The following is a 16,093-nucleotide window of genomic DNA, read 5'->3' as shown; positions in this document are numbered from 1 at the left end:
GGACAATGCACAACAGTGGTCACCCTTGCTGCCATCAAAGACGCCATGTGGACCTCCAGGAACTTGCTGGTAAGGAAGCACAGGCAGATCCCACCAGCAGCGGTGATCCGGATGGCAGACCAAAACAAAACAGACCTCACAACAAAGTTCAGGGGAGCGACCCGAAGGCCGAGCAGACAACAGGGTCAGTTCAGGAGGCAGACGGGCAGGCCGGATCTCCGGTGGACGGGCAGGCCGGATCTCCGGAGGGCTCAGTATCCAGATTGTGATGAGCCCCAGAACCAGAGGCAGAAGAGGAGCGATCTCCTCGGCGGTGTAGATCAAAGACTGCAGAGGAGGAGTGATCCCAGTATCGGAAACCAGAAGCAGGTGAGGAGCGTCCCGACCTGAGATCTCCTCGGGAACATGGACTCGAGCTCGGTGAGGAGTGTCCCTACCGGAGATCCCCTCTGGAACATGGACTCGAGCTGGGGACAACACTGTTGATGTGGATCTAGTGAAGGCACTGGGGGAGAAGACCTGGGCACTGGCGTGGGATGCTGAAGAGCTGGGCAAAACCTGGGCGCTGGCGTGGGGCGCCGAGGCACTGGAGCAGATCTGGGAGCGGGCGTGGGGCGCTGAAGTGCTGGAGCAGACCTTGGAGCCGGCGTGGGGCGCTGAAGCGCTGGTGCTGGAGGTGACACTGGAGATGTAGGCCTGGGAGCCGGTTGACTACGGTGTGCAGTGACGTCATCTACAGCCTCGCGTCTCAGTTCGTGCAGACCCATGTGGTGTGGGTCTGCCCGGAGGTGTCCAGATTGCCAGTCTGGACCCCCAGAATGGGGATCTCTCAGGTGAATCCTCTGTCTGAGAAGTCCGCCACTCAAGCCAGCTCACCATTTCAGCCTCATCTGAATGAGACCAGTCCATGTCAGGGGAATCACCCATCCAGGGATCACTTCCTCATAGCCATCTCTCCAGTACTGCAGATGGAATATAGGGAGGGCCCCCTTGTTCAGTGCTAAGCCAGTTTTTTCTGCCTGCTGGGTCCATTTCTGGTCAGATCCTTCTGTCAGGAGGCAGAACAATGCAGGTGACAAAGTTTTAATTCCAAACCACAGGACAGGGAACCACACACGACAGGGATACACTAAATAACATATACCACATATCAGGATCTGACGAGGAGTAACTGAAAACCAAGGGCATATATACACGGAGGGAGTAATGGGAAACAGGTGAAGTGGATGAATAATTAGACCAGGTGTTCTAACGAGGCAGAAACAGAAACCACAGAGCACATAAGGGAAAAACTAACTTAACATGACAAATATAGAAAAATAAATAGAAAACGACAGACATGACCCATACACAGCCCATGATCATGACAAATTTGCACCTCCGCCCATCCAGGCAATGCAGCCAGCGCTCCGAAATACACTGGGTTAGGAAGTGCTGAGTCCTCGTGGCCTAAAATGAACAGGCAAGTGCTGCCGGTGTACACAAAGTGAATAGGTCCAAAGAAACCTTAATGAACCTACCTCACACCTGTCTTTCCTTTGGTACCTAAAGACGAAGACAGTTTTAAAAATTAGATGTAAATACAAACAAAAGCAAAAATTAAACAGCTGGAAACAACGTTTAAATCACAAACAGCTATTCTTTTTTAGCTGCAATGATTTTAAACAAAATCCCAGCACAAGTGATATTCTCCAAAGTACTGATAAAAATGTAAGCCACTTTTTCACTTTTTCAGGTTTTTATTGTTCCAGTCACAAAATTATTTCTCTACAGGTTCAACAAAAATTCCATCGGTCACATAATTTCAAAAACAAAGACAAAAAGGATTTCTTGGCTAACTTTACATAGTCAGGACTACCCAAAACTCTTGCTGAATTTTCCTTGAAACTAAGATAAATAAAGAAAAAATAAATATTTAAGTAAAGAAAATAGATAAAACCAAGGAGGCCTGTGCTTAACTTTGCAAACCAGAGCAAAAAATAATAATTAAAATGTTATAAGACATATACAGAAAAAAAAACAAAAAAAAAACAGGCCACACATTTGTAAGAAAAAAGGGCGAAAAGGACATTAATCAAGGATTTTGAAGAGGTTCCGCATATTTACAATAGTTCAAACTCGATCGGTAACTTCCATTTTGAATACCTTTCTTTTTTTGATGTACACATCTTATCCCTGGTCATATATTCTTTAACCATATAGATTGTAGATTTTACCACTGTCTCTTCAGGGATTCTAAAATTTCTTAAAAACCCAAATGTTTCTTGCCTTCCACAAACCATCCTTTACACAGTTTACCACAACCCACCAACGGTAAATATTAACTGTACATTTTCCATTCAGTTCACCAGACAAGATTTTCTCTTAAGACAGTTGAGTGTTATACATTCCTTGTAACCAAGTTGACATGAAGACCCACACTCTCTTTGCAAAGGGGCATGGCGAGATAACGTGACAAACTGACTCGTCGTCTCCACAAAGGGGTCTAGGACATTGGGCACTATGTGTCAGATCTCTGCTTTTTAAGAAGGTTCGGGTTGGTAGACATTGATGGACCATATACCAGGCTAAGTCTTTATGTGCATTACTTAGCAGCTTACAGTTTACATTAATCCATGTTAATTCACACTTTTCCTTAATAAATTTCCCCACTTCTGTTAAATTTCTTTTAATTGGTCCCAAAAAGTAAGACAGAATTCTTTCGGGAGCCCATCTAATCCTGGTGTTTTATTGTCACTCATGCTTCGTATTGCTTGAGTGAGATCTGCCGTATCCAATTCTTGCTCTAATAACTCTTTGCCATCCTCTTCCAGTTTAGCTGTTATTTTTGAAAGAAAGGAGTCTATCTCGCTATCTTCTACGTCTTTATCTTCATATAATTTTGAGTAAAAGGAGTGAGCCTCCAAAAGGATCTCCTGTTGGTCTGTAATCTCTTTTCCTTCTGAATAATTTATTTTTTATAATTATGTTTTTTGCACGGTGTACCTTTTTGAAAAAGTAACTGGTACATTTTTCATTTTCTTCTATAGGTTTCTCCTTGCTTCTTACGAAGATACCCTTGCTGTCTTCATTAAGTGTCCCCATCATTTCCGCCTTTAATTTTGTTATATCCTCTGCAACAGGAAATCCAAGTTGCAAGAGGTTAAAATATCTTTGTAATTAGTTTGTTTTCTCGAGTACCGTTTCCTCTTATACTCTGCCAGTTTCATTCCTTCTCATTTAAAAAACAGTTGCGTTCTAAGTTTCAGGTCTTCCCACCATTCACATACAGAGTCATACAAAAATTGTAATGACAGCCATTGTTCTAACTTGGCTTTGTATTTTTCAACCACATGAGCATTTTTTAGAAAACTGGTATTCAGTTTCCACGGTCCCGATTTTATCTCATAACCATCCGACAATATAAACCTACCTGTCAACTTATTATGATCAGCGTAAGGTGCTGGTGCATTTTCGACTGTAATTGGTGTAATGCCTTTAGACACTAATAAAAGGTCTATCCGCGATAAGGAAGTTCCATTAGTCCATGTATAGCCTGGATTATTTGGATACAGATGTTTAAAGGAGTCCTTTAATTTACTGTTTTCTATCATTTTTTTCAATTCATAAGAACTTGCATCTAGTCGTGAAGTTGAAGACCTTGTGGACATTCTGTCCGATTTCTCTAATACATAATTAAAGTCCCCGGCAATCATAGTTCCTCTTCCACAGCACATATAAGGTTGAAGTATTTTTAGCATTACCAGCCGTTCTTGTAAAACGGCAAGACAATACACATTAATCACTCTGAAAGGGGTACCATTCATTTCCACGTCAAGCAATAATAATCTACCGTCCACAATTCTCTGTACCATCTTTATTGTCAGTAGGTTGCTATTCAAAAGGATAGCAACCCCCAATGCTCTGTTATTATTGTCTCCAGACCAGACTGATTGGCCATAGGGCCATCTATCCTGAAATTTTGCGTAATTTTCCATGAAAGGTAAATGACACTCTTGTAGCAAAAAAATTTCGCCTCCATTACCATGCAATGTTGAAAAAATAGTTTGACATTTTACAGGGTCATTAATGCCTCTTACATTCACAGACACAATTTTTAAGGCGGTATTGACACTCAGTTGGGATATAATGTTTTAGAACCCATTAAGTCAAACTAGACCCCGTGAAACAATTGACAAATTAAGTTAAAGGTTTTTTTACCTTCTTTTTTCTTTTGTCTCCTCACAACCACACCGTCTGATTTTACTAGGGCATCGTCCATATCATCATTAACCATCATCATAGTTGTTTCTGAAAAGACTGTGATGCTCTGTGGGTCCAGAAAGGGGCCAGTGGTGGATGGGGATGGCCAATTGCCCTGCGAGTCTTGATCCTCCACAGGTGATTCGTATGACATGGGGCGTGGACGTCTGCGTTGGTCTTTCGAGCTGAGACCAGTTAAGGGTGGGTTTAGTGCTTCCTTTTCCTTGTCAGCAATCTCCTCTGAAGGGGGGAACAGGGGTGAGTTCTGGGGGGGTGGGTCTTCCAGATTCTGCATGTCAGGAATGAGATCTGCCATCATCATATCCAAAAAGTCTCTGCACTCCTTAGTAGTCATTGGCTGAAGTATTCTTTTAAACTGGTCCACTTGGGTCTACTCTGCTGGCATCCCAAATGCACTAGACATGCAGGAAGAATACGCCAATGTGGAGGGATTCTCAATAAGAGTGGAAGGGGGAAACTCTTTGGTCTGGAGGGAACTCCATCTGTCATGGTCTGTCATAGTTTTATGGTTGGGGGAGGAGTTTCCTCCTCCGTCTCCTCCTCCTGTTGACTTGTAATTGGGGCCTCGTTAATTGGGGCCAGCTGTTCCTCATTATCCTCAATTTCAACATTGTCACCAGCTGATTGTAATTGCTGTCCTTCTGGTGCATCTTGTAATTCCACTGCTCAGGCTTTGGCTTTGTTAGCATATGATTGTGGGCATGACCGAAAAGAGTGCGTTTCTGATAAACATAAATTGCATTTCCTGGGCAAAATACAGTCCTTCGTGGCATGCTCATTACTATTACAGTTCCTGCAATAAATACTGGTACAAGCCGTGGCCAAATGTGACTGAGAGCCACATTTTCTACAAGTTTTTGGCTGTCCAGGGTAGAAAACATGACCTCTTATTGCCCCCAATTGGATAATTTGGGGTAAGTGAATAATGTTCCCGGTGTGTTCATCAGTCTGTAGTTGGACATAAAAACATCTTGCCCCAGTTCCGATTCCGTCTTGGTCCCGTAACTCCATGCCTCTTAAAACTTTACATTTCAAGGTTAGCCAGGTTTGAATGTCATCCATTCTTACCTGTTCTGAATACATGATCACAGTCACAGCCTTTGGTTCCTTCTCCAATGGCGGGGTCATTGTTATATCCTTCAGGTAGGGTTTAGAGTCCTTTTGAGAATTGAAGGATTGAATACAACTCTCAAAAAAGGCGTGCGTTGAAAAAAAAAAATATATATATATATATATATACTCCAAACCACACTAACCCGGTCACTCTGGATCACATCGAAGAAGATCTCATCAGCCCGACGGATTTCATCGAAGAAAGCTTCCAGCGGATCGTAATGGGCAAGTCTAACGCTGCAGCGACGGCCTCAAAAACCGGCTCCAGTTCTAAAAGAGTTCGCCCGGCGGAATCCCCCGAAGCGACCAGCCCAGTCTCTCCAACCGGCAGCGATACGACGGATATTCTAATCTCCATCGACGGGAAGCTATCCAGCCTCGATGCCCGGCTCTCCCTGCTGGAAGTTCTTCATCGTGAGTTTCAATCTTTAAGGGAAAGTTTGGAATATAGCCAAAAGCAGGTGGAAGCTCTTGCTACGGAGAACAACATCCTCAGAGACTCGGTGAAAACCCTCACCGAAGGAGTAAGCCAACTATCAGTGGAAAATAAAAAAATGAAAGAGTTAGTCCTAGATCTACAGGGCCGTAGCATGAGAGATAACCTAGTTATTTCAGGGATCCCAGAGCAGGTGGAGGAAGATACAGAGGCAGCTGTTAAAAAATTCATCAGATCCAACCTTAAACTTCCAGAGGAAAAGGTAAAAGCCATCTCTTTTCATCGAGTTCACCGCATAGGGAAAAAAAAAACCGGAGGGCAGACCCAGGCCGATAGTAGCTAAATTCGTTCTCCACAAAGAAAAAGAGGAGGTGAAGCGTTGCGGTAGACAGCTTCGTGGGACTGACCTTAGTATGAGCGATCAGTTTCCCAGAGAAATCCAGGAGCGTCGCAAGATCTTGTTCCCCATCAGGAGGAAATTCCTGGACGGAGGAGCCCGCGCTGTCATCTCGGTGGACAAGCTTTACGTTAATGGACAGCTACATCGTGACCATAACACCACTCCCTGGCTCTACTGACCTCAGATATGTATCCACACTCTGCACACTTTGCACAGGTGTTATAAACGCTAATCAGACTCACTGGGCTTAAGTCACAGAGTTTAATGTTTGTTCACAATAGACAATAATACTGCCAGTCTCTAATGTTCACAAAATGGACTTATTTTTTATGGGTTCATTTTCTTTTTTCACCCACTTCCCCCTCTTTTTTGTCATTTTCTTCCCACTTTATTCTCTTTTCCTCTCTCTCTGCACTCTTTTTTGTTTTTCTTTTTTTCTAGCGGCCACCTCACGGAACCATATAACACTAATGCTAAGCTGCACAGTACATTTAGTAATACCTGCATATATAACCCAACACTCACATTTATTAATTCAAGTACATTTAATAACATTCAACACAGGCACACAACATTACGCATACATATTCATACACTTACACACACACACACACATACACATTTATATCAACAAGAAGCATCCAACGCTCACTTTTTCACCACAAGCATGACCATCCTTAGATTTATCACTTGGAATGTGCACGGAGCTGGGACCAGAGAGAAGAGACTAAAAATCTTTAATAGATTAAATGATCTGCAGGCAGACATTGTGTTCTTACAGGAGATTCATATGACAAAAACATCAGTTAATGCTCTCTCTACAACCCAGTTTCCTCATGTTTACTCAGCCTGTTTTAACTCCAGACAGAGAGGGGTAGCCATTTTGATAAATAGAAAAATAACATTCACAGAAATCAGCGTTATCACAGATCCAGAAGGGAGATTCATCATAGTAAAATTATCTATTCAAAATATGAAGTTATGCTTAGCTAACTTATATGGCCCAAATGTTGACGATCCCTCCTTCTTTCACTCTTTCTTCACATCACTTTCTGAACACACAGATAGCACAATGATCGCAGGAGGGGATTTTAACATGGTTTTGGGCTCAGCTGATAGATCTAGTAACACTGTAAATCATCGAAACTGGCAATCCACAAACACTGTAAAACAATATATGGAAGATTTTGGACTTTGCGATATATGGCGGTCTTATCACCCTAATATCAGAGAGTACACCTTCTTTTCCTCAGTTCACCATTCATACTCTAGGCTAGATTATTTTCTGGTTAGCAGCTCTTTGGTGAGTGAGATTTCAGAGACCCAGATTCACCCCATCACTATCAGCGACCATGCCCCAGTTTCCTTTACTTTGAGGAACACGAGAATCACACCACCGACTAAAAGCTGGAGATTTAATACAGCGTTGCTTAAAGATCCCGACTTTATCAGCTACTTCACAAAAGAATGGGCTATATACTTAGAAAACAATGACAAACCAGGAGTCTCAGCATGTGTTCTGTGGGAAGCAGGGAAAGCGGTAATGCGAGGCAAAATCATCTCTTTTGCGTCACATAAAAAAAAGAACGAAAACTCAAAAATATTAGAATTAGAAATAAGAATTAAATCATTAGAGGACGCCTACAGTGCTTCACCAGATGAACCAACGATGAACCAAATAAGGAAGGCTAGACTGGAATTAAATGAAATAATCAACAAGAGAACAGGATTTCTGGTGCAAAGATTACGCTTGGAGACATTTGAACACAGTAATAAATCCGGAAGATTTTTAGCTAACCAGTTAAAAATAAATAAGGAAAAATCTACCATATCGGCTGTTAAAGATTCAATAGGTAATATTACGCATGACCCAGATGCAATAAACAACATCTTTAGAGATTTCTATAAAACTCTGTATACATCACACTTAGATCCATCAGACAATGATATCCATCATTTTCTTAACAACATAGATCTTCCAGGTTTACAGCAGGAACAAGTCACGGCCTTAGATTCCCCCCTCACAGTGGAGGAGCTACATGAAGCCCTTACACATATGCCCTGTAAAAAAGCCCCAGGTCTGGATGGCTTCCCAGCAGAGTTCTATAAAGAATTCTGGTCAATACTGGCCCCAACATTTTTCAAAATGGTGACACAAATAAAGGAAAATGGTTACTTACCCCCAAACATAAACTCTGCCACCATTACTGTACTATTAAAACCAGGTAAAGACCCCACAATACCATCTAGCTACAGACCCATATCACTGATAAATGCAGACCTTAAAATAATTTGCAAAGCATTAGCTGGAAGGTTAGAGAAAGTAACTCCTCTCATTATACACCCTGATCAAACAGGCTTTATAAAGGGCAGATATTCCACTGTTAACATGCGGAGACTAATTAATATAATAGATTATTCTACCATCAATAACCTGGAAACAATAATAGTTTCTTTAGATGCAGAGAAAGCTTTTGATCGTGTTAACTGGAAATATTTACTAGCTACTCTAAACAGATTCGGCTTTGGCCCATCTTTCATTAACTGGATTAAAAGCGAGTGTTAGAACAAACGACCAGACCTCTCCAAGTTTTAATCTACAAAGGGGTACCAGACAAGGTTGTCCACTATCTCCCTCACTTTTTGCTATATTTATTGAACCGCTAGCCGCTGCAATTAGACAAAATAAGGCTATTAAAGGCATTCAGTCCAAAAATATATTTCATAAAATAAGTCTTTATGCTGATGACGTTTTACTATTCCTCCAGAACTCACAAACCTCTCTATCTGAAACAATCTCACTAATTAATAAATTCTCATCACTGTCGGACTACTCCGTTAACTGGTCTAAGAGTACAGTTCTACCCATCAACTGTAGCTTTCAAAATCTACCCAGCATCACCTTAAAATCAGGTAACATTAGATACCTGGGTGTAAATATTCCCTCCAGGCTCTCAGAACTAACAAAACTTAATCACACTCACCTTCTTAAGACTATAGAAGATGATCTTGCTCGCTGGAAATCTCTACCCATTTCACTCATGGGGAGAGTCGCCACCATAAAAATGATGGTTCTACCCAAAATCAACTATTTGTTTTCTATGATTCCTATGAAACCCCCCTCTACCTGGTTTAAATCGCTAGAATCACACATCTCCCGATTTCTCTGGAAAAATAAACCACCCCGGATCAGTTTAAAAACTTTACAGAAGCCGAAAGATAGAGGAGGATTAGACTTGCCTAACTTTCAACATTACTTCCTAGCTAATAGATTGCAATATGTCCTAAAATGGCTCAAACCTAGTCCACTAGATGACCTGTGGATAGACATAGAACAAACATTCTGTGACAATTTGGAAATTTCTGATCTTCCTTTTTTCAGCTTAAGTATAAAAAAGCAAAAGTGCTTTAAAAGTGTCAACATCAGCACTTCTCTGACAGCCTGGTGGGAATTCTCAATAAAACCAACTCCTCAATAATACCATGTAAACTCACACCCATCTGGAACAATCCTGATATTCTACTAAACAAAAATATGCTAAACTTTAACCAATGGATTAACCAAGGAATTAAATACTTTGAACATATTATCCATAATAGAAACATGTTATCTTTTAATACACTCTCATCACAATATGGGATTAACAGCAACAGATTCTTAGAATATCAACAGCTCAAAACCGTAATACACACAAAATTCCCCCTTCACCGAACAGATCTGGAACTTCCTCCAATAGTAGCAGATTTTATGGACCTCTGTACCCGCAAATTACTTTAAAAAATATACAGATTAATGTTAAAAATAGATGACTCAAATTCCCTACCTACTTCAAAATGGGAGATAGATTTATCCATCAATCCTAGTCAACCATTTTGGTTACAAATATGTCTTAATGCCTTTAATATGACAGACAGCCCAAATTTACAACTCATACAATACAATGTCCTCCATAGAACGCATTATACAGGACAAAGGATGTTCAAGATGGGTCTTAATCACTCCGATATCTGCACACAGTGCACAGGTAACACAGCAGATGATTACTTACACGCTTTATGGCTTTGTGCACCTGTCCAGAAGTTCTGGAATAAGGTCTGTGAGGATTTATCAACATGGGTTAGATGTAACATTCCTGCATGTCCAAAACTTTGTTTACTGGGTGACCTAAGTGACATTAATATAGACACTAACAAAGCACATATGGTCCTCACGGCCTTATGTATCGCAAAGAAAACTATTCTAGTGAACTGGAAGTCTAAAAACAATCTAAATATTAACCAGTACAGAAATCTCCTGTTGGATCACATCAGTCTAGAGTCTGTATCGGCATCCATTAAACACCAATCAGTTAACTCTCAGTCTTCCTGGACCCCGCTGATTAGTCACATCACGTAGTGGGAAGGGGTGCTGGGGTCTAGTCATTCTGTGGGGGTCAGGGGTGGGGCTGGCTGGGGGGCCTTGGGGGTCCATCGGCCCTGGCCGTTTCTCTGGGTCGGTGGTCGGGGGGGCCATTGAGTAGGGGACGGTGTGGCTGACTGGCTCCGGGGCCTTGGGGCCTGGGGGCTGGTGCTCACTGGGGGCGGGCCGGGGGGCGACTGGGGGTCTGGGGCGGTTGGGGGGCTGGCCTGGGGCTGGGCGGCCGGGTTGCTAGGGTGGGGGCCGGGCGGGTGCCCCGGGGTCTGGGGGCTGCCTCCCTCCAGCTCGGTGGGCCCTTCCTGGGCCTCGGGGGGGCTTGGTCGCCCTGGGCATGCCATCGGGGTCGGGCTGATCCGATGCCGGGCAGGTACCCTTGGGATTACAATGTGTCCGTTGGGTCTAAGGGAGGGGTAGGGGGTAGGGGGAAGGGGGGCGGCGGGAGTCCTGGTGGGCAGTGGGGATGGAGTCTGCTCTCCTTCTCGCTCTCTCCCCTCCTGCCGGGGGCTCCTTCGGGGAGGATGGGGGCGCTGTGCCTTGGACCCGACCAGGATGCGTGTGTGCGGCCTGGGGCTCTCTAGTCCCCTGGTGTGGTGGCGTGGGCTGCCGGGGGTGGGTGGGCGTCCGGGGCGCTCGTGCGCTGGGCTCTTGGCGGGGCCGGGCCTTTGCCCCTCTTCCCTCGGGTGGTCTTTGGGGGGCGGGGGCGCCTACAGCAGCCAGCTGGGGAGTTGGCTGCCTGGGACGGGGATCTCTCTCCCAGTTGTGCCCCTCCTCGGGCCCGGCTGGGACGGGGATCTCTCTCCCAGTTGTGCCCATCCCCGAGCCCCTCTCCTCCCCCGCCACCCCACATCACACACACTACACATAGGGCACTGTGGGGCGGGTGGAGGCGGTGGGTTTGGCTGGGGTGAATGGGTAAGGGTTGGGGTAAAAAGGGTTTTTTTTTTTTTTTTTGGGGGGGGGGGGGGGGACTTGCGGACATGTTCTTGTCCCTGGGGTGCCTAGCCTTGGTGTTGGGTTGGCGTGGCCCACGGTGGTTTTGCCTGGGACGGTCGGGCCCCGTCGGGTTCCTGGGTGGGGCTTTGCTGGGGGGAAAGGGTGGCCCTTGGGCCTGTGGGGCGCCTGCCCTCCGTGCGGCCCGCGCCGCAGCGCCCGCTGGGCCTGCTCGCCATCGCCCTGGGCTGCCCGGTGCCCCTGCCCCGTCGCGCCGGGGGTTCCGGTCTGGGGACCCCTCTGCTCTGGTCCGGGTGGGCCGCTGCTCTGTCTGCTTTGGCTGTCCCGGGCTTGGTGCTCTGTGGATCTGCTTGGCCTTTGGGGCCTCGGGCTCCCCCCGTCCCCCGCTGATGCTTCGGGGATGCGGCGCGATCGCGGCCCCCTTGCGGGTACACATTTCCTCCCTGTTGCATGGCCACACATGCATATTAACACGTGCATGCTCACAAATGTGCTCGTCTCTCCATCCGCTTCTCACTAGATGTAGCTGATGTTTGTGTGTTGGTACGTTCATCTGCAGGTACGTTTGATGACTATTGTAATTTTTTATATTATCATCATTCTATCTTTCTTTCGGTATCATGTAGTACTGTGGTAGTTTATGTTGTTGTTGTTTTTTTTTTGTGATATGTTCTGGGCAGCATAGACAACTGTTATTTCCACATTTAATCCTGTCCTTTTCTCCCATTTTTTTTTTTTTTTTTCTTTTTTGTTTTTTCTCTCTCTCTGTCTTCCTCTATCTCCCTGTCAGGTTCGGCACTGACATATAAGACTAAAGAAAATAAGATTACAATAAAAATAATAAAAATATCAAGGGCAGCCATGTATATAACATGTCTCCCTTGGTAGAGCAAATCTGTCAAGCAAAATATGGCACACAGACCACCGTTCTGTATGTTCTGTATGTTAGGATGCTGGACAGGACATGGTTAAAAAAAAAAAAAAAAAAAGAAAAAAATCACTTCAGTGGTCTTTTTCCCAGGTAAGGCAAAAATGTAGTCCACTTGTATCAGCTTAAATCCAAGTCCTCTTTGGACAATGATCCTACTGAACTATAGTCGATCCATTTCTGCATCTCCATGTAAGTCAAAATGTACTGCCTGGAATCAATAAAGTTGGAGGCCATTTTTCAGTTCTACACACTCCACAGACAGAAGAAAAACCAAACAACCACTTACGTGATGATGGTTTCGCCCCTGCCAGGTAAGTATAAAAATGTAAGCCACAAGAACAAAATTTAGCCAAAAAGGCCAAGAAGCGATAACCTTCAACTGTTTGGCACCAGACTCCCTTTTGTGGGCACGTAGCGCACTTGTGTCGGTGCCCTGTGTTGCCACTGGGAATGGCTAATTTGCACATCCGCCCATCCAGGCAATGCAGCCAGCGCTCCTTAATACGGGGGGGTTAGGGAATGCTGAGTCCTCGTGGACAGAAATGAACGGGCAAGTGCTGCCGATGTATACAAAGTCGTGACGATGTACTTGTCACCATTTCAAAAGGGCTGCCGTCACGTTTGAGCTCATAACTCCCTTATTCTTGGACCAAAACATTCTGGAGTACCAGCGGAACATAGTGAAATGCTTGACCCTCTTTCAAGTGTTTCATGCTGGAGTACCAGGGACACAATAAAGTATTTCAAGTTTCCACTCACTTTTATTCGTTTTTAGAATTTTGTTCTAGAGTACCAGGGGCCCAAACGGGACTGTGTGAATTTTTCCACACGCGGCTGCACGGGTCGATCAGACAACTCTCGCTCATAACTCGCCGGCCGTTGGTCAGAAATTTCTGAAACTTTTCACACGTCTTCCTCAACATCCACAGAGTGTGTCCTGTCAGTTTCGACTCAAGATAAACCAAGTTAAACCGCTGTCCACAAACCTTACCTGACATCCAATAATAAAGTCTTAGACTTGGAAAGTTGGGTTCAATCTGTCATAAACCAGCCATACTTCATGCTAGGCTCCCCAGATTTGTACCAGTTGTCCATTGTCAACCCCTCTATATGTGTGAGAGGCTTGAAGAAAATCAGACAAAGTACAGTTATGGCAGTCTGAAAACAGGTGTCCACGTCTAATACTTGATCATTGAGCCTCATAACTCGGTCATACTTGGATCTACAAAGCTGAAACTCCAGATCTAGACTCATGAAGCTCCAGTGAGTGTGTGATATCGATTTCAGCTTGATATCTGTAAAAATGACCACTTGATGGATGCTGTCCACAAACTTGACCTGACGCTACAATGTTAAAGCCTTAGACGTGTACACTGAATGTTTAAACAGTCATAACGTCTCCAAATTTGAAGCTAGAAGAGTGAAAATTGAACGTGTGGTTTCTTGCACCATGCACAACAAGTGTGAGGAGTCTGGGGTTGATCAGACAAGCAGAAAAACATCGTTAAACTGGACATGTCTCCGTTTGAAGATGGCGGCCGTCACGTTTGAGCTCATAACTCACTTATTTCTGGACCAAAACAGCTGAGACTTCACAGACATGTTCATAGACAGCCAATGACTGTGTGTCTCCCCCTCCATGCAGCATGTTTGCAATTCTACAGCAACTTTGAAGAGTGCGCACCGCTCCTGGCACCACTGCAACGCCAGGTCGATGCACGGAGTGAACGGAGCGAGCTCCTCTTTCAGACTCCCATTCCCTAAAAATCCATTTAATATGTAGCCCTCACATGGAGGACATATCAGATATTAAACTGATAAGAACAGATTTCAATTTCAATTTTCAAAGTTTTTATTTGTTCACAAACAATGGGACTTTTTACAACCCTGAGGACAAAGGCACACAAACAGGAAAAAGGACAAAAAAACACAAAGATCTAAAGAGCACATTTTTCTTATAACAATAGTCAAATGCTTTAGCTTCTTAAATTAAAAGAAATTATGATATAACGTTACAACACAAAAGTGTAAATTTAAAATATTTTTAAAATAAAAAAGGAATAACAACAAAAATTCTTTTTATAACATAATCTAGTTCACAATGGCTTCTAGTGCTTCCCTCCTAAGTGAAAGCGATCTTTCAGTATTCAGTTTTTCCAGAGATGTTTCTTCACAACAACAAGAGTTTTTTTTTTTTACAATCACGAGCTCAAAGGGACAAAAGGGGAGGGAAGGGAAATTATGCAGTCGAGATTCCCACATTTGGGGAATTCGCAAGGGTCAGCACGGCCGGAGTGCAATGGCCGAGCCTCGCCCTGGGTGATCCAATTATCAATTTCAATTTTCAAAGTTTTTTATTTTCACAAACAAAGGGACCTTTTTACAACCCTGAGTACAAGGGAACACAAACAGGAAAAAGGAGAAAAAACACAAAGACATAAAGAGCACATTTTTCTTATGGCACCAGTCAAATTCCTTAGCTTCTATACTTAAAAGAAATTATGGAATAACAATACAACAGAAAAGTGTAAATTTAAAATATTTTAAAATAAAAAGGAAATAACAACAAAAATTCTTTTATAACATAAGCTAGTTCACAATAGCTTCTAGCACTTCCCTCCTAAGTGAAGGCGATCTTTCAATATTCAGTTTTTCCAGAGTTTTTTGTCCACAACAACAAGGGGGTTTTTTACAATCATGAGCTCTAAAAGACAAAAAGGAAAGAAGAAACCCTAAACACAAAAGACATGAAAACACATTTTCCTCTTTATGGCAATAATCAATATAGCCTTTGCTCGTATCATCAAAAGAAAAATGAAAATGTTACACCACAAAAATTTAAATATTTCCAATTGGGAAAGCGAAATAACGACAAAATTCCTTTGTAGCATAATTCGGTTCAGAGTATCTTCTAGTCCATTAATCTTTTGGTAGTTTCCATTTAATATACAGGTCTTTTTCAGTTCCACCACATTTATCTCTTGCTATGTATTCTTTGACTAGGTTTATCACAGATTTTACAACACTCCTTCCTTCAATGCTAAAATTCTTAAAAACCCATATATTCCTTGCTTTCCAAATTGTATCTTTTGTACAGTTAACAATAATCCACCAACAATAAATATTCCCTTCCGGTTCTTTTTCTTGACAACCATATACAATTTTTTCGTAGGATAATGGGCATTTTTGTAAACTTTGAAGCCATGTATTCATAGGACGCCATACTCCCCTAGCAAAAGGACATGTCCAAAAAAGGTGTTCAATTGTTTCATCATCGCCACATGACGGCCTAGGACATTTAGGGCTCCGTGTTAGATTTCTTTTTTTTTCAAAAAACCAGTGTCGGTAAACATTGGTGTACTATGTACCACGCTAGATACTTATGCAAGTTGGATAAGCTTTTACAATTTATATTTCTCCAAGTTCTTACACATTGTTCTTCGGTCAGTTTTCCTATTGGCGTTAGTCTTTTTAAGTCATATAATAACTCCTCTATTTTTTTTCCTAGTTAATATTTCAGCAGGGATCTGAGCAAAATCAGGATGCACTTTTTTTAGAAACAATTCATAAATTTTTGGACAG

General features: G+C 43.1%; 2 pseudogenes; both read right to left on the bottom strand.

Annotated features, from left to right (window-relative positions):
* Positions 1–14,184: 14,184 nt before the first annotated feature.
* On the bottom strand, positions 14,185–14,364 carry LOC121646785 (annotated as a pseudogene).
* A 380-nt stretch (positions 14,365–14,744) lies between these two features.
* On the bottom strand, positions 14,745–14,864 carry LOC121646769 (annotated as a pseudogene).
* Positions 14,865–16,093: the final 1,229 nt, after the last annotated feature.

This window comes from Melanotaenia boesemani, chromosome 9 (genome assembly GCF_017639745.1).
Source record: "Melanotaenia boesemani isolate fMelBoe1 chromosome 9, fMelBoe1.pri, whole genome shotgun sequence".
Taxonomy (NCBI): domain Eukaryota; kingdom Metazoa; phylum Chordata; class Actinopteri; order Atheriniformes; family Melanotaeniidae; genus Melanotaenia; species Melanotaenia boesemani.
This window is presented reverse-complemented; position numbering and strand designations above follow the sequence as displayed.